Source organism: Stegodyphus dumicola, chromosome 5, assembly GCF_044657685.1.
Source record: "Stegodyphus dumicola isolate Sdum_Otavi_A_Nest chromosome 5, ASM4465768v1".
NCBI classification, from domain to species: domain Eukaryota; kingdom Metazoa; phylum Arthropoda; class Arachnida; order Araneae; family Eresidae; genus Stegodyphus; species Stegodyphus dumicola.
The window spans coordinates 141,979,198-142,001,017 of record NC_140772.1 but is presented as its reverse complement, the minus strand read 5'-3'; the positions used below and the strand labels follow the sequence as shown (position 1 = coordinate 142,001,017).

At 33.2% G+C, this 21,820-nt stretch overlaps 1 protein-coding gene across 3 annotated transcripts in view; it reads left to right on the top strand.

Annotated features, from left to right (window-relative positions):
* The window catches only part of LOC118181301 (uncharacterized), a 296,292-nt gene that overhangs the window by 250,893 nt on the left and 23,579 nt on the right, over positions 1 to 21,820 (top strand). The window lies entirely within an intron of this gene.

Sequence of the window (21,820 nt, the reverse complement as noted above, 5' to 3'; positions counted from 1 at the left end):
TACGGTAACAGAAAAGGAATAATGGTTATAATCATGTAATAGTTTATATGTGGTAATAATAATGCAATATATTGCTGCAGATATAATAATAACAGAAATAATACTATATATTTATAGTAAGTTATAGGTATCTATTGTATTCTGACCTTCAATTTTAACTGATAGAACATGAAACTAAATTACGCAAATTCTAGGTAGGAAATGGAAGACAAATTTAGAAAAATAAATAACTAAACATTAAAATTAACTTAATTTTGCATTCATGTTCTGCTAATTGGAAATGATATTGAAGTTTGGAAGACAGAGTTGGCGAACTAAGGATGGAATAAGTGTTGTAAAATGTAGATTTGATATTATTGCTTGAAAGCGAAAGAGCTCTTGAAGTAAGTTTCCTTATAAAGGAATGCAAGTTTTTTTTTAACTCTCCTCAGTTGTATAATTTAGTTAATTAATCCTTTCAGTATTGAAGAAAATGATAAAATGTATGATTTAGTTTAATATGTGGTTTGCCTACGTGTACCTTTCAATCCTTACATGCAGATCGGTCGCTCCATCTTCCCTAGTATTCTCACTACGAGAATTATTCTATCGTTCTAATATTCTATTGTTATGGAAAGCTCATTTGTGAGTACAGAACGCCATAAATCTGGTCTTACGTAATCTGGAAACTGTTATATTCAAGAGGATTTAATTTCTTGGTATGCGTGAATATTTTAATCTTTTAAAATATTAAAATGAAGTATTTCAGAGGAAGTTTCTGTGTGATATTATTTAAAGGAAATTGTAAAACAAAACAATCGGCGGTATAATTACGTATTTATTTATGCGATCTTTTATAAATTTACTAAAAGTTATGAAATCTTAGATATATAGAAACTGATGCAGTGAAGAGCTTTATGCCCTCCCCCCAAAAAAACATGATATTTGTTTGTAAGTTTTGACTCTGTTTTTTTATCCATTGTTATTTTACTCTAATAGTCTTTAAATAATTTTCTGATTGTTATTATTATGTTGAAAGTCTCATAAACAGAAGCGTTTCGTTGCATCTGGATGATTTGAATTGGTTTTTGTCTAAATTGATTTCTTTCGAACCGCCATCATAAGTCCATTTTCTTTACCTGCAAATGTAATGTAAATTGTAAATATCTGTAAATGCAGTTAAAATCAGATGCTTAGTCAAGAGACAATTCAACGTCTTGCCGCGAGAGAACGATATAAAAATTTTACTTTTTCTCAATGATTGGAAATCAAAGCGTCTGTTTTGAAACATAGTCATGAACATTGGCCAGTCATTACTGTAAATATGTAATTTATAAATGTGCTGAGGGTTCATTACTTAAATCTAAGTTGCTGTTTTCTAAAAACTTTCTTTCTAAAAACTTCGGTTTATTATATCTTTCTCCAGGGAGTAAGATAACGTGCTTTTTTTGTTTAACGTACCTTTCGGAGCTACTATATCAGACAGACGACAAAGCACACCATTCTAGTGTCTTAGATAAAAGTTATCTATACAGAATGCAAAATGGCATTTTCTGTGAAATGATGACATTTGATATATAAACATTGAGTGCTTTTGCTCTTGCAAAAACGTGCACATTCCGACTTTGAATCATTGTCTCATTTAGTTGAGTAGCTGCACTAATTTGAAAGAAAGATTTATATTTTTTGTCATTTTTGAAAATGCTTATTTATATAAAACGAACACCAGTAACGACGATGCGCCGTATAGTTAGTCTTGCATTTTAGGCATGTGAAAGCAGACGCTCCCAAAATGATTGCTATAGAATGGAACCTCGAGATACGAGCGCCTCTATACGAGAAATTCGAGATACGAGGAAAATATGAGCCAAAAATTCGTCTCTAAATATATGCATTGAATAATACTAAATACGTGCATTGAATCGAGTAACGAGCAAGGAGCCAGGCTGTTGATATGCGTGGCGCGTTTTCCAATCCGTCTAAACTCAGGGAATCCCCTAATCAGATCACTCAGAATTCTTTGGTCTACGTGTTTGTACGCTTGTAAGTTGATAGTTGACTTTTAATGTGAAAATAATTATTTCACGATGCCTCCCAAGAAGATTTTTGCCTCAGATAGTGCTGCAAAGAAAACGAAAGAAGCCATGGCCGTTGAAATTTAAAAAGAAATCATAGATAAACTTAAGCGTGGTGTAAGAGTTTAAGAGTGACAGAATTAGCGAAGACTTACGACCGTTCGACATTGACGATCTGCACTATTATTAAAGAAGAAGGAAGAAATTAAGAAACTTGATGTGGCCAAAAGAGTTACCGTACATCCAAGCAAACTCCTAGAAGATACTGAGAAGCTGTTGTTGGTGTGGATTAACCAGAAGTAGTTAAAAGGCGATTCGGTGTCGGAAGCTATCATTTACGCTAAGGGTTATGTACTTGGACCTTCTCCGAGAAACACCAGGTACGTCGAATGAAGATGAGATGGCAATGAGATTTTTTGAGGGTGCGGAACGGATCAACTGGATTTCCATTATTTTCAATGGGGAATTTTGTTTCTAGATACGAGAAATTCGCTATACGAGCTCATTGCTGGAACGAATTAAACTCGTATCTCGAAGTTCCACTGTACTTCCAGAGGTTAAATAGGAATAAACAGGTAAACGTATGTAGGTATAACCTGTGTATGAAACGAAAAAAGACATAACAAAAGTTTTTAATTAATTTATTTATTTTTGTATGAATTATTAATATTATCACCACTTGTAGTCGCCAGGTTTTCAAAAATGATATCTCTCAAAGAGAACTTTCCCGTAATTTAGTAAAGGAGTAAAGGGAGAAAAAAAATTTTGCCGTAATTAAACGTTCTTTCGGACATCACTTTCCCAAGAATGTATCTTTGGACACATAAATACAAAGGTTGTTTATTAAAACGCAAGTAGGCGTTTAAAAAAAAAAAAAAAAAAAAAAAAAAAACATTGGTTTTCCATGTGTGAGAGAAGAAAATGTCCGAGAGTTGGTCTTCAGTCTGAAGTCCGTCAAAAATCAATCGCATTCGTCTTACAACGAAATAATACATTTCGGCATTTCTACCTTTGTGTTTGTGAATGATAAGTTACGATTTGAAATAGTCGATTTGGAGATGAGGAGTTTAAAGTTAAGAATTCGCGAAATATTTGTCATATTCTCCAGCTGTCATTTACTGTAATTTACTTTTTAGGGGCTGTTACAATAAGCATCTCTTTTAAATGAAAAAAAAATCTTCTTTTAAAGTAGCACTTTTTTACAAATGTATAGCTGGTTATAAATGTAAACTGTAAAATTTAATATTATGTAGAAGATTGGAAATGTATCACCCATTTTGGGATATCCATATTTTGTTCCTGAAAAGTGAATAATTTTATTTTTATGCATTACATAGTGAAGGAGGAAATAGGTTTGATAATTTTAGTATGGCGTTTTCTGTTGTAAAATTTGCATTGTCATTCAAGAAAGCTTAAAGAGTTTCCACCTATGCATCCGAATTGTTTTCAAATGCTCTTATTTTTATTTATTTATTTATTTTTTGAACGGCAGTGAACATTTTATTTTAAAAAAAAGTTATTTTTAATTAAAAAAAAAAGTATTGTAAGGCTGAAGAAAAAACTGTAGGAGGGGGCTTATGATAAATTAAAAGAATTTTTCTTGAATTCTTTAAATTACGTACCTCTCAACTCATAACAATCTACCCGTTCAAACTCATCACTTATAACAGTAATGATTCTAAGCAATAACTTTAATTATAATGAATTTCATGACGTTACATACATTCTGAAAGGGAAGGAATCTTCTGGTACAGCGATTAGTGTTTTTCATATCTCTTTTCAGGCTTCAGTTGTCTGTTTAGTATTAAATATCTTTTTCCGTTGAATCATCATTTCGTTCTTGTTTTGGTGATGGATTTTCATTCTCGCATATAAGAGGTCGGAGGATGTTGTGCACCGAAGATTTTCAGATGCCTCCTCCCCCCTCTCCGAAGCGACTGTGTAAGTACTACTCTGTTTTTTCATACCTTCGGAACGGAGCACTGATGGGTTGGAGATCTTAACCCTGGTCTGAAGCCTTTCATATTGTAAAAAGATGAGAGGTTGCTTTATGTTTTAAGTCGTTTTTTTTTTTTTCCTTTCAATTTGACTTTTGGTGATACGTTTAATAGGCTGAAGTTTTGTACGGTATCCTTTATTTTGCTTTTATTAGACATCCAAGATGATATGTCTTGAAGGAAGGAAAAATTAAAATCTTTGAGCACAGTTCAGATGTTAAGTGATTTCTAGCGAATCGTACAGAAACCATGGATAATTTAATTCCGTCTAAAAAATTATTTAATGTTTTTGCTTTTGAAGAGCGCGAATGATTGTATGAAGAAATCAAAAAAAAATTTAGAATAGTTCTTGTACAGCTTTCATTCGCAAAACTCTTTAAAAATGAGAAGTGTTTATCCGGTTAATTAATGAAAATTATCTACCTTACTTTTATAAATGTTCTTAGTGAAACCGTCGTGAAATGTTAGGGCAACGTTCAACGAAATGTTAGAACAACCCTAAATGAAATGTTACAACAATAGTCAAAGAAATGTTACAAAGAGCGCTAGATGAAATGTTAATTAAGAAAAATAATCGTCACGGAGAGGGAAAATGTATTCAAGTAAGACAAATATTTCCGAGCATCGCAGCTGGATATTATTGTGAAATTATCTACTTAATGTGGGTCTTTTTATCTTATTAGTTAAATTTAGGATTTGCACCTGGCACTATTTTCTAAATATAATTCGTTTTTTAGTTTACGTGAATACTAATTCTAAGTAATGTTCTTACTATACGTAAACCCCAAACAATTTAAAGATACAGGATAGAAGATTTGTTAGCGATGTCTGCAAATCTGTTTTTCAAAGAATAATCAATACGTCTTAGCTTCTCAAAATAGGCTTTTTTATTGTAATCGTAATTTTATTTTATTTATGATAATATTATTATAAGATAAGAATTTCATTGAATGTGAGGAAGCAGAATATTAGTTAGAAGATCGAAATTCTGCCACTATCTCTTTCAAACACCAGCAGTTTCTCTTTCAATTAGGGTCTGTTTAAAAGAGGATAAGCATCCAAGCACATGATTGATTGGGTAATAATTATTAAAGGATGCATTTTCCCCAAGCTTAATAAATGCGTGAAAGTTACCAGTTGATTTCATGTAGTGTATGCATAACGTGCAGGAAAAGTGGATATTGATATAAATTGCATTATTCCTCCACGAGAAATGTATCGCTATATACGTCTGCATTTGTTACTTATGTACGTTTCTTTCTTTAATTTATTTAATTTTCACATTCTGTCTAAAAGGATATTTTATCCTTTTCCCTCCTTCATTTATCTTCGTATTTTAATTACGCGTATCTTTATTATATTTCATTGCTTAATTTTGCATCTCATTTTATATAATTCTGGGGAAACCATTTTCATCTTTTCGCACTGATCGTCAAATTTATGAGCGCTTTCCCCCGTGAATTGCTTTTGCCTCTACGCACTTTTTAATATCCTTTTTAAAGCTGTCTAATTTTTAAAACGAGCGGGCGAAAAGTATGCTCTGCTCACTTGCGAGGAGTCAATAAATATTTATGTTCTCCCCCCCCCCAGTTATACGAAAAAGACCTTTAAAGATTTTTATTGTTAAGCACGGTGTAATAATTTCGAAACAAATGCTGCTTTTTTTTTAATTCATAAATAGGAAATTAAAATCATTCTGTCAGAGAAACTAAATGTTCGTGTTTTGGATTATCTGTAAGAAATATCAAAAAAATACTGTTGTATATATTAAAAGTAAATTAAGTATTCATCAAAAATACAATTGAAAATGTATTATTAGTCTTCCTAATATTTAATAAAAACATATATGCTGCTGGTTTATTTAGTTCTGTTCGATGACAACAGTAATCGTAAATGCTCCCCTAGTTTTACTCAGTTTACTGCTATATGTGAACATTCTTTCAAGTGATTATGGGTGAATTGAAACGTTGTTTTAATATAAGTATGTGCCGAATAAGAAGTATCGTACGTTTCATTTCTTTATTCCGTTTTGATAGTTTCTCTTTAAAGTTCTCTTAATTAAAATTGTTAAATAAGCTAAATCTTTAGGGCTATTTTCAGAGAAACTGACATAAAATAAGAAGCAAATGAAATGAAAAATACCATTTTAATAAACAAAATTTAATTTATTAAAGATTTTGCACAACATATGTTTTATATATGCTTCATTTCCACGCTATAGCGATCTCACCATTACCCCTGTAAAGCAGAAACAGAGTAAGCACTTTTTATGCATCCGATGAAGGAAGTCGCGTGCTCCTAACGTCATCGTCATCACCTTCCCTCCCAACTTCTTACGAAGGACCTTTGATATTTCCGAACTTCTGATTTCCGTTTGACACTGCGAGTTCTTTCCGCCATGAAATAAGCAGTACTCACGAGAAGAGGTAATGTCAAAAATCGCTCTTGCGTGGAACCACTTTTAAAATCGGTTGTATCTCGAAAATGCGATGGATGATTCCGGTTTTGTACCGTTGTACGTGTCATAGCGTCTATGCCCTGTTCAAAATTCATATGCCGAAGTAGTAAGCTGTTAATATGGCTGGAAATTATACTTTTCACGCATGCTTTCATTTATCCGTTTGCCTCTCTCTCACGCAGTCGCATTAGTTTTAAAAGTACATTCGTTTACTGATGAGGTACAATCCGAGTGTGGTATGCCAGATATGTTAGGATCATTTCTGCCAAGCATAAAATTTCAGGAAATTATTCTTATGTAGACATTTATCCGCCCAGGTTCCTGTGAACTGACATGTGATTAGTTAATGGGAAATTATTTTTGGAGGGGAAGGATCAAAACTATCATAGCGAAAAAATGCAAAATTCTGACTCATTTTTGGAAACACTAATAGAATTATTTTTTTAATATTTATATAATGTTGTATATATAAAGATTTATTTATTGATTGAAAGTCACCTGCTGTTTGGAATTAAATGCGCTGTGAACGATTTGTTGGTTTCTAATCAGGCTAAATGTCATATATTTATTTAAAGTTATTTCAAGCCATTAGACTCTTACTATTTTGACTTCTGTAAAAAATTAAATTGGCATATTAATTATTTTTAGGTATGGCTAGAAGAGGAGTCTTTAACTCTGTCCCGCTTTTTAGACATATGTTTTTTAGATGTTCATCAGCAGTTGCAAAGTGGAGTAAATGCAGTTTATAATACATTATTGCGGGATTTATTTGTCTTGTCCTCTGGAAAATGTTATTTCACTTAAAAGACATTTAAAGGTTTAAGGTCACTTTATTTTAAGAAAAAAATCCAGCTATTACTATTCACAAAGTAATTATCTTATTTTTGCCAAGTCTTTCCCTTTTAACGCTGCGTAAAATAAGGGGGACCTACACGTGAAAGCAACAAAAATGTCGATTCTTGGTTTTGAAATGGCATTCAGCGTGTATTATTTTAACCTGTCCGAAAAAAAAGCCAAGGCAGCTTCGTATAACTAGGGCCAGTAGAGGCTCGCGATTTTAGAACATGGGCAGGAACGAGGTGATATTTCAACACTGTGCTTATCTTGCCTTTTGCTTCCGAGAAGCTCACTTGGTATTTTGATCAGTAGCTGAACCGTAGGTCTGTAAATCCAAAGGCAGTATCGAAGTCCAAAAATCCGAATAAGAAGCTGGCACTTATTGTATAGACTGTATTTCTCCATATTTTATAGGATTTTTACTATGTGGGTTCGAGTCCTATATAAACAAGCCAGAAGTATTACGCTTGAACCGTATCGATCTGAAACTCTCTTCTCAGACAGCCTTATTTTAAATGTGTCCATTTGAAAATCATCCAAGGATAACGTAGAAGAAAACGAGTTATTATTTGGATAACATGTTTTATACAGGTAACCTTGAAATTTGAAACACTTTTGTCACTTATGCAAAAAATTGTCATTTTAATATGTCATGTGTTATTTATTATATGAATTCTTATGGTTGCATGCCATATCAAAATGCTCAGCGAAGATAAATTCATAATATTGTATTCTGACGGTAAGCATAACAAATCGCATCATTTTAAGTGTATCTGAATTTCCATTTCCTACAATTTCTGATCACTGCATATAAATTTCGAATTTCTTTTTAAGCATAATGCATATTAAACTCGCAAAAGTTATAATTAGTATTTAATGAATACTACATTTCGTCTAATTTGATTTGATATGATCTTAAAAACAGGTAGCGCATCCTAATTTGCGTATAATTGACACATTCTATGCATGGATGAACTGAAAAGTTTCAGAGATGAATCAACAAAGGTACAATCTTTATTTATATCTTCATTTTTAAGCTGCATCTTAAGGTTCACTTAGACGCTTTTGAATATCGTTGAATCAAACGGACGACCTAATTGCTGCACATCCTCCCTAATGCGGCACAAATGCACCATTTTTATATTTTTAATCGTTCTTCTCTTTATAACGTGTTCATTTTCTTAGCAAGAACTGTGTTTTAAATGTATGATTTTGTGTGAGTCTTAAGTCAGACAGTATGTCTGAACAGCTGACACTGAAGCACTGGTTTCCGGTTTCTTGGTTCCATTTCCGTGCTTCCTCCTTCAATGATAGACTGGTTTTCAGAAGGGGGGTGGAAGAACGTTACCGCACGAAACTGAGGTAGTTAGCTCTTTGGAACAGAGAAAGCTTCAAAACTAAAAAAAGTTTACTCGGAAAATCAAAAAGAAACTTTTTTTATTTTAATGAAAGTTTTTTAACTCAAAACGAAAAAGATTTCTATGTTGAATTTTGCAAAAGAGACCAAATATAGCACTGAAATTGAACATAACCAAGGGCGCCTTTTTCTACTGTGACAAAGCAAATTCTAGATTTTGATATCCATAATGCAATGAATCTGCTTTATCAGAATCGATACTGAAATTACAAGAGCTCATTGACTGAATCAAAATCAGTTTTTGCAAATTTAATTAAAATTTAACTCGCATTATTGTTGAAACTAGTATGTAATTGCGGGGATGACTATATGTATAATTTTAATTCAAAATCAGCAGCATACGGTCAGTGATGAATAAATGTGAAAATTAGTCTGTTCAGCAAACATATGCTTCTAAAGATTCATGTGTGGTCTAAACCAATAGCGCAGTGAACTGTAAAACTTTGAGAATATAATGCAGAAATAAATAAGTAAATAAATAAATAGCGGTGGCTATGAAAGGAGTGCTACCGTGGAAGACTTTCTAAGGGAAAGTGGCTAGTACTCACGTTAAGCATAGGAAAAAAAAAAAAAAAAAAAAAAAAAAAACATGAAAGCCACTCCTAAAATCTATCCCAAGTTGAATTCCCAAAATTCATCGGTCTTAACCAATTAACCACGAGACCGAAGCAGAGAAGGAATGGTATACTATATTAATTTATAAAATAAAACAAATTTCTTTTGAATAAAATGATGTCATAATTTTTTGTGTAATATTCATTATAGTATAAATACTTAGAGGAAAAGGAAAAATTTTGTTGATTAGCGTTCGTGTTATGCGGTAACACTTCATAGTTGCATTTACGATGAAACTTGGCATATAAGAAAGTTCCTGAAAGTTTTCTGTAAATATTACTTTTCCTTCTTATGAAAGTACATATATTAATGATGTTCCTCTTACTGGCTTATAAAAGCAAAATTGCAATAGTTTTTTTTTTTTTTTTTTTTTACTTATTGTATTGGTACATTTTCATCTTTATACGTTATTTGGCATAAAAGCTTCGAAATTGCTCATTACACATACTGTTGATCACAACAACTGAATTAACTTGAATTAATAATTTATCATTGTTGATTATCATAGCAGTACTGGAGGACTATGTATCTTAAGAGGAAAAGCTACATTGAAAGTTTCAAAGTTGCAGAAGAAACAAGAAAAACTGTGGTAGATTAAAAGAACGGCTAACGAAAATTAAGGTGATTCAAAACGGAACTCTTGTTAGGATTTTCCACTCTACTAATTTCAAGCTTATCAAGATCATTTGATACTCAAAAAAATAGAGGGTACTTATATCGATCGGGAAGAGATCGAAATCTGATACCGCTTCTGCTTATTTAAATGAAATGTTAAAAATGTCCGACTGCTTGTAATGTAATTGCGAGAAATATTGCATTAACATAAATTTCAATATTATATACGTTTTAAATTTGCATTTGCTGGTGCCTGCTGAACATTATCCGCAGTCTGCCATGCCTATGTTCAATTTCAAATTTAGTTGAAGTACAGAAAAAAAAAAAAAAAATTTAATGCAAATAATTTCAACGGCAGGCGTAATATAAGTTAATAATTAAGTTTTACCACGAAAAATCAGTAATGCTTCACTAATAACAGAAGTGGAAATAAAAATAACTTTTTATAAAAGACTGTTTTGGGAGATAACATTTTTAACACTTCTGAATTTCTGTGTATTTATATTGCAGTTTTAGAAGGCAAATGCTTATCTCTTGATTAAAAAACTGGCAGATGCTATTTTATCTGCCGAATTTATATTTACTCAAAAGTCATAAGTGCTCGGAATTTATTTTTTCTTCTCTCGCATAGCAGCTAATTATCGTTGATTTTTTATTGACTGCGGATTTTGCTTTTATCTTCTTTCCATCAGCATTCCTGCAGCGAAAGATGAACCTTCAAAGACCTGACAAACTGTTTTGAGAAGTAAATTTTCTCCATTAGCGCAGTTCAGTGTGACCAAAAACCCCGCGGCCTACCGTTTAACTTTGCAGTCAAGGTTTTTGATTTTGAAAATACTAGTTTGAAGACTCACTTTAGAAACAATTAGCTTTTTCTCTCAAACCGAGGAATGTTTGAAGACGTGTTAAAGAAACAGAAAAAAAAAAAAAAAAAAAAAAAAAATGTTTTCTTTTCGGCATTCTTTTTTTTCTCCACTTATTTACATAACTTAAAAGAAGTCTGAGTACTTTTTACGCTGTTCCCATCAGAATTTGTTAAATATAAAGCTATTTACGAAATGAATTTAAACTCAATATATAAATTAAGCACCACTGTTGAAAATTGAACTTTTCCCAAAATTACTGATTTATTTACAAATTGAATACCAAATGTATAAATGTCAGCTTATTCTTTTTTTTAACTAATTTGTTTATTGCTATTTAATATTGCACCCTTGCCCTCACTTATTTGTACTGTTTGTATAAAAAAAATTCTGCTAGTCCATTTAGTAACCTAAAAGTAATTTTTCTCTGCCGTATAACTGGTGGAAGATTGATTTCGAACTAAAGTAACATTTCATTCCTAAATGTGATTTTTTTAAAAAAACATAGTTTTAAATTATAGCTCTTAATGTAGAGAGGAATATCACTTTAAAGTGTATTCACTTGGCACTCCAATAGTGCCTGTTCAAGAACATTTACATATGTGATATTGTTGCGAGAGGAAAAGAGCAGCGAGGCATCGTCGTAACGAGAACAGAGGCAGAAGCAAATGTTCGTAGTTACCCCAATATGGCAGCTTATTAAGAGAAAAATTTCGCTTTAAATTTCGAATTAGCTATGTCATCAGCGTTTTGCAAGTCATATGATATAAACTGCTCTTGAAGTGACACAATTAAAAAATAGTTGTTACTGGTTTCAGAATAAAGAGGAGAAATATACACATTAAAAACAAGGAATTAGGGGCTATTACTAATTTAAATTATGTATAGTAAATTTTTTTATCTTACATATCCCCCTTCAAAGCGAAACATTTTTGGCAACAGAAAAGCTTTTTTTAAGAAATAAAGCGCTAAGGCATTAGCAAATGAAGGCAAATAATTTGAAAAATGCAAATCACAAAATTTTGTTCAAAATACTTGTTTAAGTAATTGAAAAATGTAAACTCTGATAATATGTTAAAGTTTACATCACATTTTTCCAGGAAAGGCTTTTCAAAACTTTGCACACAATATCACAATAATAAAAAGTTTATACACTCATCACTTATGTTAAATAATCACAGTAAATTCCAAAATTTCATAACGTAACTAATTTTTACTCTTATAACTTATATTTTAACATCATAAATTATATATAAAATTAAAAATATATTCACCTAAACTTAATCAGTTTTTGCAAATTTAATTAAAATTTAACTCGCATTATTGTTGAAACTAGTATGTAATTGCGGGGATGACTATATGTATAATTTTAATTCAAAATCAGCAGCACACGGTCAGTGATGAATAAATGTGAAAATTAGTGTGAGAAAAATTGCAAGGTTAAAGTATTTTCTTTTTCACTGTTTTTCCTTATCGTTTGAAAATTGGTTTTGCTGTGAATCGGGGCAGATCGGCAAATGCCTTAACAAGTCGCCCAGTTAAAAGCTATCTAGAATAATAACATTACTTTAAAATTATATTTATTTTGGAATATTTTATTTTAGAAATTTATGTTTACTATAATTGCGAATAAGGAACTTTGTCAAAGATTTTTCTTATATTTATCCCGATAAGTTTCATTTTGGGTGCCTTTAATGGTAAGACAATTATTAAAGAAATTGTCGATATCATTCTGCATTGTTTAAAGCGTGTTCATTTGATGTAAGTGTATCCATTTCATTCTTTATGCGAGCTTTTAGGTGCTGGGGGTTCTTTGTCTTGATGTGATAAACAATGATGTTGAAATATGTCCCCAAGAAAAAATACAAGATTCTTAGCTTGCAACCTTCTTACCATGTCCCTCGATTTGTTCTCCTAGTGCAGATGCTTTTTCTTGTTCGAGACGATCTTCTAACGATCACCATATCACATGCAACCTTATCTTGCGGTTTCACCATTATTCTGAGCTGGTTGATGGTGACATGCACATGAGCTTCACGTGAGGAAAGTTTTGCAAGTTTCCTTCTGCGACTGCAGAAGCAAGAAATGTGACAGTGTGAGCAATAAATATATACTGATACATTATTTGATTGTTTCGGATACCTTACATTGAAAATATTTTTTTAAAAAATAAATCATTAAACTGTCTTACCAAATGTGTCTCCCTAAAAACACCTTTGTATGCAAAATTATTTATGAATCCCTATACAGTTTATTTTATAAAACTATGTAGGAGTGTGCAGTAGGTTTTGTGACGACTACTCAGATAGGAGATGGTGATGATGATGTTACTTGAATACTTAACACTCGTAAATGGTCCGCTGTAATATTCTTGACATATTCTCAATTCAGTATGTGTATTGGAATGAGAAACAAATCACACATAAAAAATAATCATACAGTAGGCGCCACTTAATGTGACTATGTTTGCCGAGATTATTTTGATAACATTGATCGAATATTAACATTAAATGATGAGAAAAAAATTGCCATTCAAAATAGCAATAGAATTTAACTAATTTAATATAAGTATAATCAAAAACATATAAATAAGTACTTTCACAGCATTTTAATTAGGGAACGAACAAAATTTGATTATGAACTATTCACAATGTCTTAAATGCAAAAGTTCATTTATGAACTATTCATTAAGTTTCTGGAAATTATTGATTGATGCTGAACTCCTTATGTTAATACTCAAAGTTCATCCCTTGTTGAAAGAAAACATGCCGAGGTAAAATTCCAAATTAGGCTCCCTTCTCCCAATAAAAACCTTAGTAAATGTATTCGTGGATTCCCCCTCCCAAGAGCAAGGAGGAAAAGGGGGAATTCCGCAGATTTTTTCCCCCTCCTGAAGAAGAAGGACCTCATTTAAAATGGATAGAGTTATTGAAAATCTCCTCCAAACTAAGTTTTTTTTTTCTTCTTCTTAATTTTAAATGGTTTATTAAAATCGAAACTAAGCTATTTTGGTGACTTGATCGCTTACCTGGAAACATATCTCTCTCGCTTGCAGGCCCACTAGTGGCGGAGAGGTAAAATCGCTGAACACTGCTAGTTCCGACCTGGGATCGATTCCTGGCGAACGGTCTGGCTGAACGAGCGTTTCCAAGGTTTTCCCCATGTGTAACGTGTATACGAACTAGTTTCCCTTGGAAAGTCCTCCGCGAAGGCTATCCCTTCCCTTAGGCAGATAGCCCTAGTCTATCAAACCATTGCCATATTCTATCAAACCAAAAACAATCTCTTTCGCTTGCCAATTTTTATAACATTAACCACTCTGTGAGCCGCGGTGATTACTATCATAGGTAAGCGGCGTATATGAATGACCGTTATTGTTATTATTTATTTATTTATTTATTTTATGTCAGAAATTACCAGTTCGGATGAATTCATCTTTTTCTCCCAGAGAGGTTTTTTTTTTACATGTATCATAAACGTGTGCGCCAGTCTAGCAGGCTTACTCCAGATTGTAAACATAGGCAAAAAGACGGTGTATATTTCATGGTCATTGATGCTTGATGGATTATTTTATATCTTTTCCATACAAATGTAAATCGGATGTTGTACAAGTCGAGATACATCCCTTCCACCTAATGGAGAGATCAAGGATTGAAAACTCTTGTGTACTAAGACGGATATGACGTCTGGTGAAGCGTAACGTGGGATATCCTCTCCCAATTCGCGCCATTTGCTTTCACGTGACGCACTCCTGACCTCGTGCGATGGGCAAACTTCGTGTTCTTCTTCCTCTCCATTCCTGTCCCCATCTATTGTTTTGCTTCTCGAAGCTACTGACCCGAGAACTGCAGCTCATTGAGCGCGGAATTTTTTGTATTGTTTTATTTCATCCCTCATCTCTCTCGTGGCGTCCTCCGTCGTGTTGGGTTATTCGCGGGTAAGTTTTTCTTTCATTTTTACTTTCTCGACTTAGGAACAATACGCGATATTATCGCGTCAGTGAAAGACAAGCTTGGCTACCGCTTGAGAATAATCAATGAAGTTCCTGCTAGTTTACTTGAGAATTTTCCGGTTTAGCTATTAGACCGAGGATAGTCATTTGCAACATTGCATATTCAAGTAGTTTTTTTTTTTTTTTTTTTTTTTTTTTTCCTTGGTTAACTATTAGACCGAATATTGTAGCTTTTGATAACCTATAATGATCCAACTTCTTATGACAGTACGTGTGATTTTTTGCTGCTAAATCCGAGACATTAACTGCAGGTTAAAATCACGAAAAGAATTTTTAATAGGAAACCGAAGAAGGTTTTAAATTTAAACCATCGCCCAAAGCATGTTAAGACAGACTTATTCTTGAAACTCCGAGGAAATGGCCATTTTTATTTTTATTTTATTTGTGATTTTATTTGCCTCTAAACTTGAGAAACATCGTGAACCTCATTATATTTTAGACAGGTGTCCCTCGTGGATTTACCGTAATAAAAGGAAACCAAACGAATTGTCATATTTCAAAGACGATATTTACGTTTCATTTTTTTTTTTTTTTTTAAACAAAGCATTTTAAAAATGCTGTAGTTTGGGGGAATTTTCAGTATTAATTTTAATCTCACGATTCTTTCAATCCCTAATTTTTCTACAAAACTTTAGTCCCATCATTAAAATTGCTCAGTTATGTCCCAACGGAGCTTTTATGACCCAGTTAAGTTACAAACTCTTTTTCAAAAAATAAATTTGGGACATAAAAGGGGGAAAAATCGCGATACGTCTTCTGCTTATTTTTGGAACTCTTCATTTGAATAAAGGCATGATTTTCATAAACTGCAACATATTTAGGTAATGAGATTTATACGTTTTTTAAAAGGTGAAGATTAGGTTAGATTGTTTGTTTATGGCAAGGCATTTTAAGGCTATCTGACTAAGGAGAATAAGGCGCTGAACATTGATAGTTCGATCTAAACTTTGGATTTGGGAAAAAGCTTACCAGCGATCGAGTGATAAAAGCCGCTGAACACTGGCAGTTCGGTTCGGGATTCGAGTCCCGGCGAACCTGGCTGCATGGGCGTTTTTGGGGTTTTCCCCAGGTGTAACATGGATACGAGCCAGTTTCCTTCAAAAAGAGTTCCATGAGGCATACGTCTCTTTCCGTGTAGTGCCTAAGGGCGGAGCACGTAATAAGTAAAAACAAATAATTGAAGAAAGAGCTGGTAGTATGGGTATTTTTGTGGTTTTGCTGAAAAGCCTATAAGTACGAACCAGTGTCCCTCAGAAAGGTCATCTGGAAGGCATCCCTCCGCATAGGCAGATAGCTTTTGTGTGCTTTGTCGTTTTCAAGCATAGCAAAAACCTCATCTAGAGCAATAAGCAGCTATTCTATAAGAAGCTATTTTGTTTCTCTGTTCTTGTATTTAATATACCTTATTATTTCTGACATAAAATTTTGTCTTCTAATAAATAATGTAGCGAATATTATTTTAGAATTTAATATTTATTTTAGTTGCATACCTTTGTCTACATACGAAATTAAAAGGAAGTAATGTCTTGAAAATAACAATAAGTTTCTGGCTTTAAGAATCTTTCTCTAAAGTGCAATCAATTCGCTTACAAAATTTCTCAAGGAATGCCAAAATTTCATTTTAGATGGTATTCCAGACTTTTTTTAGGAACTTGATGGAATTTTTTATTCATCATTTAATTCTTTAATTATCTAGCTTTGGTGGCTTAGCCATAGACGAGTGGTTAAGTCCGATGAACACTGGTAATTCCAGCTTTGATTCGAATTCCGGAAACGAGCTGGCTGCATAGGCATTTTTATGTTTTTCCCTGTGTATATCATAAATACCAACCAGTTTCCCTAAAACTTTGTTAGTCATCCTTTCCTGAGACAAATCCGGGACATCACAGTTTTCACAAATTTTTTAACACAAAATTAATAAAATTACGAATGCAGTTTTTATTTTGGTCGAAAGATTGAACTTGTTGTTAGCGTAGTTACATATTTATTAAAAGTTGAGAAACACAAAATGTGCGATAACGATACACAACAAGTTATATTTTTGTTCTGCCTTTGCAAAGTCATTTTGACTTTATATATATATATATATATATATTGACATAACTTGGAATAATTCAATTATAAAAGGACCGATTTCAAGAAAAATACAGCAAATGTTTATATCAGCCTATTTTTAAAATGCAATGAGTCCATATATATTCAAGTCATGCCTTAGGGGAAATTCTAATGAAGGCATTCAGAAGTATTTTTATGTACATTTTTTGCCTTTTTTTTTTTATGATTGTTTACTCTATGGGCATTTCGGTATGTATCAATGCAAAAGTTATGAAAATGACAATACAGTTGTAAAGTTCCATCTATTCCATTCTGTCATGCAGATTAGAAAACGGACATTTTTGTGCTTGTGGAATTGCTGTCGCATTTGCTCTTATAATATGTATCATGCACAAAATGTTGCTTTTGCTGGAGATGCAGTTTCTGTTAAGCACAGTTAAAATAAATGAGTTCGTTACAAAGTTTTCTGATAAATAGCATTTCTTATTAAAGTGATGGCAGAGTTCACCTGGAAGGCAAAAGTGATATACTTGATCTACTTAAGCTTGCTAGCCTTCTAGTAAATAGAGTAAATGAAAGTTTTACTGCTTGAAAATACACTGATAAGAAACTACGTCAGCTATGTAATCACTGAGTGATCAGAAAGCGAACCTGCTCTAATTGCATTTGTTTAAAGGTTTAAGGCGATGCCTTAAGAGAGATTGTTCGGACTTTATTATTGTGCAATCTTGCCGCTTACACTTTCTTCTACTGCTCGACCTCATTTGGTACTTTCAGTGTCATTTGTTATAACTACAGAGATATCACTGTATCCATTAAAGGTGCCCTTGTTTGCCGTCCTTGCCTTCGTTATCTTTTAAAGAGTCGCATATTCTAGGACAAGCAAGTTTTCATTCTTTAATAGTTTTTGACATTTTAAAAATTTTCAGCTGTTACGTCATATTATGTGATGCCGCCTGAGCATTTATCATTGACGTAGCTTGGCAAATATTTCCGAGACATAAAGATTAGGATTTTTGAGGTTATGGCTAGCCACGTTAAGTCTGTCTGCCTCATGGGAGGTATGGCTTTACGGAGGACTTTCTAAGGGAATAAACTGGCTAGTCTTTCAAGTTACAGCGATGCAGATAACCCTTTCACAGGAATTTAAAAACGCGTCAAATTACCAGTGATCAGCCATCAGCCCGACCTTGGTCGACTCTGAAAGATAAACTTAGTAATTCATTTTACACAAGTCAACCCCGATTTGACTCCCAGCGAATGGGCTAGTTAGCTGCATGCGTATATTCATAGTTTCTGCATATATAAAAACCCCACCAGTAGCCGCGAGGTTAAGACCACTGAATACTGATAATGCGGCTCGGGTTGGAGTTCAGGCAAACAGGCTGACTAACATGATTGATTTTTGTGCTCCGTGCGCAAAGTGAATACGAACCATTTTTTTTAGAAAGTCATCCATGAAGGCATCCCTAGCCCTAGCCAGTAAGTCGTTGTGATTTGCCATATTCAAATATTGGTACTTACATATTATTGCAACAACCTTGATAGAAATCGCCAAAGCTTCAGAATACGCCAAACTCTGGTAACCATGCGCATAGAAATTATTCAGGCAACCTCGCCCATGACAAATATTGAGTTTCCAACGTCGTCATTTACGTATGCGTTCTTTTGATTGTATTCCAAGTTCCAACGACTGTGATTGAAATTTGAAAAATTATTATTGAGAAACTATGATTAATTTTGGTCTTAAACTCGATTTAAAAATTTTTGCTCATAGAATTTTCCCATAATAGAAGAAGGAGAAGTGAAACTTCTGCCGGATCCTACATTATTTATAAATCGCTAAAGGAATACTGCTTAGAATTATTCCTCAATTTCCACCACAGCAAAAACATTTGTAACATTTTGGTCTTAAACTCAATTAGGTGTAGTGGTGTATTTAATTATGGCAAAGCACACTAGGGCTATCTGCCTAAGGGGAGGGATGCCTTTCGTGGAGGACTTTCTCAGGGAAACTGGCTCGTATACACGTTACACATGGAGAAAACCACGAAAACACCCATGCAGCCAGCCCGTTCGCGGGATTCGAACCTCGGACGAACTACCAGTGTTCAGCGTCTTTACCGCTCGGCCGCTGGTGGGCCTTAAACTCAATTAAAAAAATTTTACGTGTAGAATTTCCCTATAATAGAAGAAAGAGGAATGAAATTTCTGCCGGAATACATTTTTTTACCGCAAAATCGCTAAAGGAATAATGCTTAGAATTATTCCTCAATTTCCACCACAACAAAAACAAAAACATTTGTAACTGGGTTTTTGTCTTTTGAAATAAATATAGAGTTGAAATGTAGAACATGTGTGTATCTAATATATAATTATTTAAAAGTAACTGTTCTCTTTTAGCTTAAAAATCGCCAGACTGCCCCAATGTGGTTCCGATAATGCGGAAGTACCCAAATCTTCTGCGAACCTAACCTAATCCAAGCCCTATATAACGTTAAGGTTAGTCTATATTTTAGGTAGCCCCTTGGATTATCGCCAGGTCGGTGCTTCATTTATCGCGAAACTGTTGTTTCATTTATGGTAACCTGAGTAGTTAAACATTATGACGTGTTTGGTTGCGTGATTGCGGTGAATTTGACTGATGGGAGAATATTTGTAAGGGCTTATTTCTGTGTTGGATGTCAGTTAGGAAGTACTTTGCGTATTGTTTCCTTTTCATCGTAAAATGGCTGCCGGTTGTAAACTGGGTGTTTGTTTGTATAAAACAAGAAAGCGAAAGTTTTTTTTTTTTTTTTTTTTTTTTTTTTTTTTTTAACTGGTTGAGGTCAGAAGAAAAGAAACCTTGTTGGATGTCATTCAACGGAATTATTAAGTGTCCTGTTTGAACGAAGGAAATGTGTATGGTCGAGCGTAAAGATCGTTCAGATGGCTTTGTCGCAAAAGAGGTTCAAGTGCTTACCATATAAAGTGTTTCATTAGAAAGGGAACATGGTTTGAGGAAAGCTTTTGGATGCTGTTATTTTTTGTGCCACAGACTAAAGACACAGAAATTTCTAAATATGGTAAGTGGATATTTCCTTTGTGTATTGCGTAGATGCGATAAGATGTATTTCCTTTTTTATGTTATTTAATTGTTTGATTTAAAAGGCAGTTTATTGAGATTATGGTGAATCTTCGGATTATGGTAACTTGGCGATTTTTTGGCGAAAATTTGGCGACCAATCCTGCTACAGCAACCTGCTTGTTTTGTTTTGTTCCCATTTTGTTTTCACTAAGTAAAGGCTTTTTTTTTTTTTTTTTTTTTACGCAATATTTTTTCAACAATCTGCTGGCCGAATTACGCTTATGCTAGAACTTTTATGGAACAAAAGTGCTTAATAATCATGACTAAGATTAGGTGCGAAATTGGGAGAAAGTGCAGAATCGCCCACTGCTTCGCGCGTTTTGAAGAATTGCACATACGCGGTATCCATGTACACGTCGACCTATTTTCATTTAAAAAAACATCCCAGAATTGCACAAAAATGGCATTGCGCACACGCTTGACTTTATCCATGTACATATCGGCCTATTTTCACTTAAAAAGGTCAAAGAAATTCTTACTCTTGTAAAAAGTACCAAACAAATAATTGGCGATTCTGCACTTTAGCAGCGAAATTGTTTCTAAGTGCTTATTAGCTAAAATCACGATCGGAATTTTCCGGAAAATGTCGCATGACATGTCTCATAATCTCTCATTTCTCTGAGACAAAATAATCTGTGATTCGAACTGTGTACTTCTCAGATTATTGCTAAAGTCCTACCTAGTAACCTTTATCGCCTTACCAAAATGTCGCCAAACTACCTGTTACCATATTCCAAAGATTAGCCGAGATTATAAATTTTTTGTTTGGCTCTAGTGTAGAATTGGGTGCTCTATCGATTTTTAAGTAAAAATAGATCGATGTTTACGTGGACATCGAGTTTGTGTAATTCTTTGACTTTTATTTTGGTTTTATTTAGGGGCCGTCTTGAAATTGTGCCTTGCTGGCCAATCGCTAATTTCCGCCAAGGGGCACCCTTAAATATATTTTAACCTAACGTTAATACAAGCCAGTTTCCCTGAGAAAATTCTTCACGAATATGTCCCCCTCCCCGAGCAGTCCTCATCCTGCTCTCTTATCCTTTCCTGTATTCAATAAAGCAAACATCATCGTGCACGTTATCTTATAAGGAGCCAGTTCTCAGCAGGTTGTCGTTCGATATTCTGTACGATCTTTAATTTATTTTTTAAAGTATAATTGTAGTTGCTTAACAAAATATCTAATTTGAAAGAGATAAATACATTGCTGGATGACTTTTTACATTTATATTATTGTGTCCGATTGTTATATTTGTAATATATCCTATAAATAATTGTTATGAATTTACTGTTGTTCCTAAAAGATGTATAGCATATTTCGGTATAGATTAACCGATTAATCATTTTAGCATCTTTTTTTAATAAAGAGTTTTTACATGATTAAAAACAAGCGGCAATAATTGTTTCCCATTGTCACGCATTAATATTGATTTAAATATTTATTGGTTTGCATGAGCCTAATTTATGTTTTAATGTATGAAGTTGTAATTGGGCTGCCCTATGTCAGTTTTCTTTCACTTAAGCTTTCAAAGAAATTTGACTATTATTTAAAATTAGAATAAAACCACCATTCCATTCAGACGGCTTTTCTTCAAAATCATAACAACTAGTATTCTATAATTATGCATGGTAGATTTCAAGTAAGTGATGTATAATCTCATAGTACCATTCTGGAAGTTTAATTTTTAATTCTTTAAGGTGATGCATAAATATTTTATTAGTGACTGCAGACTGCGAAAATAATACAACAAACTCCGATAAGACAAGAATCAT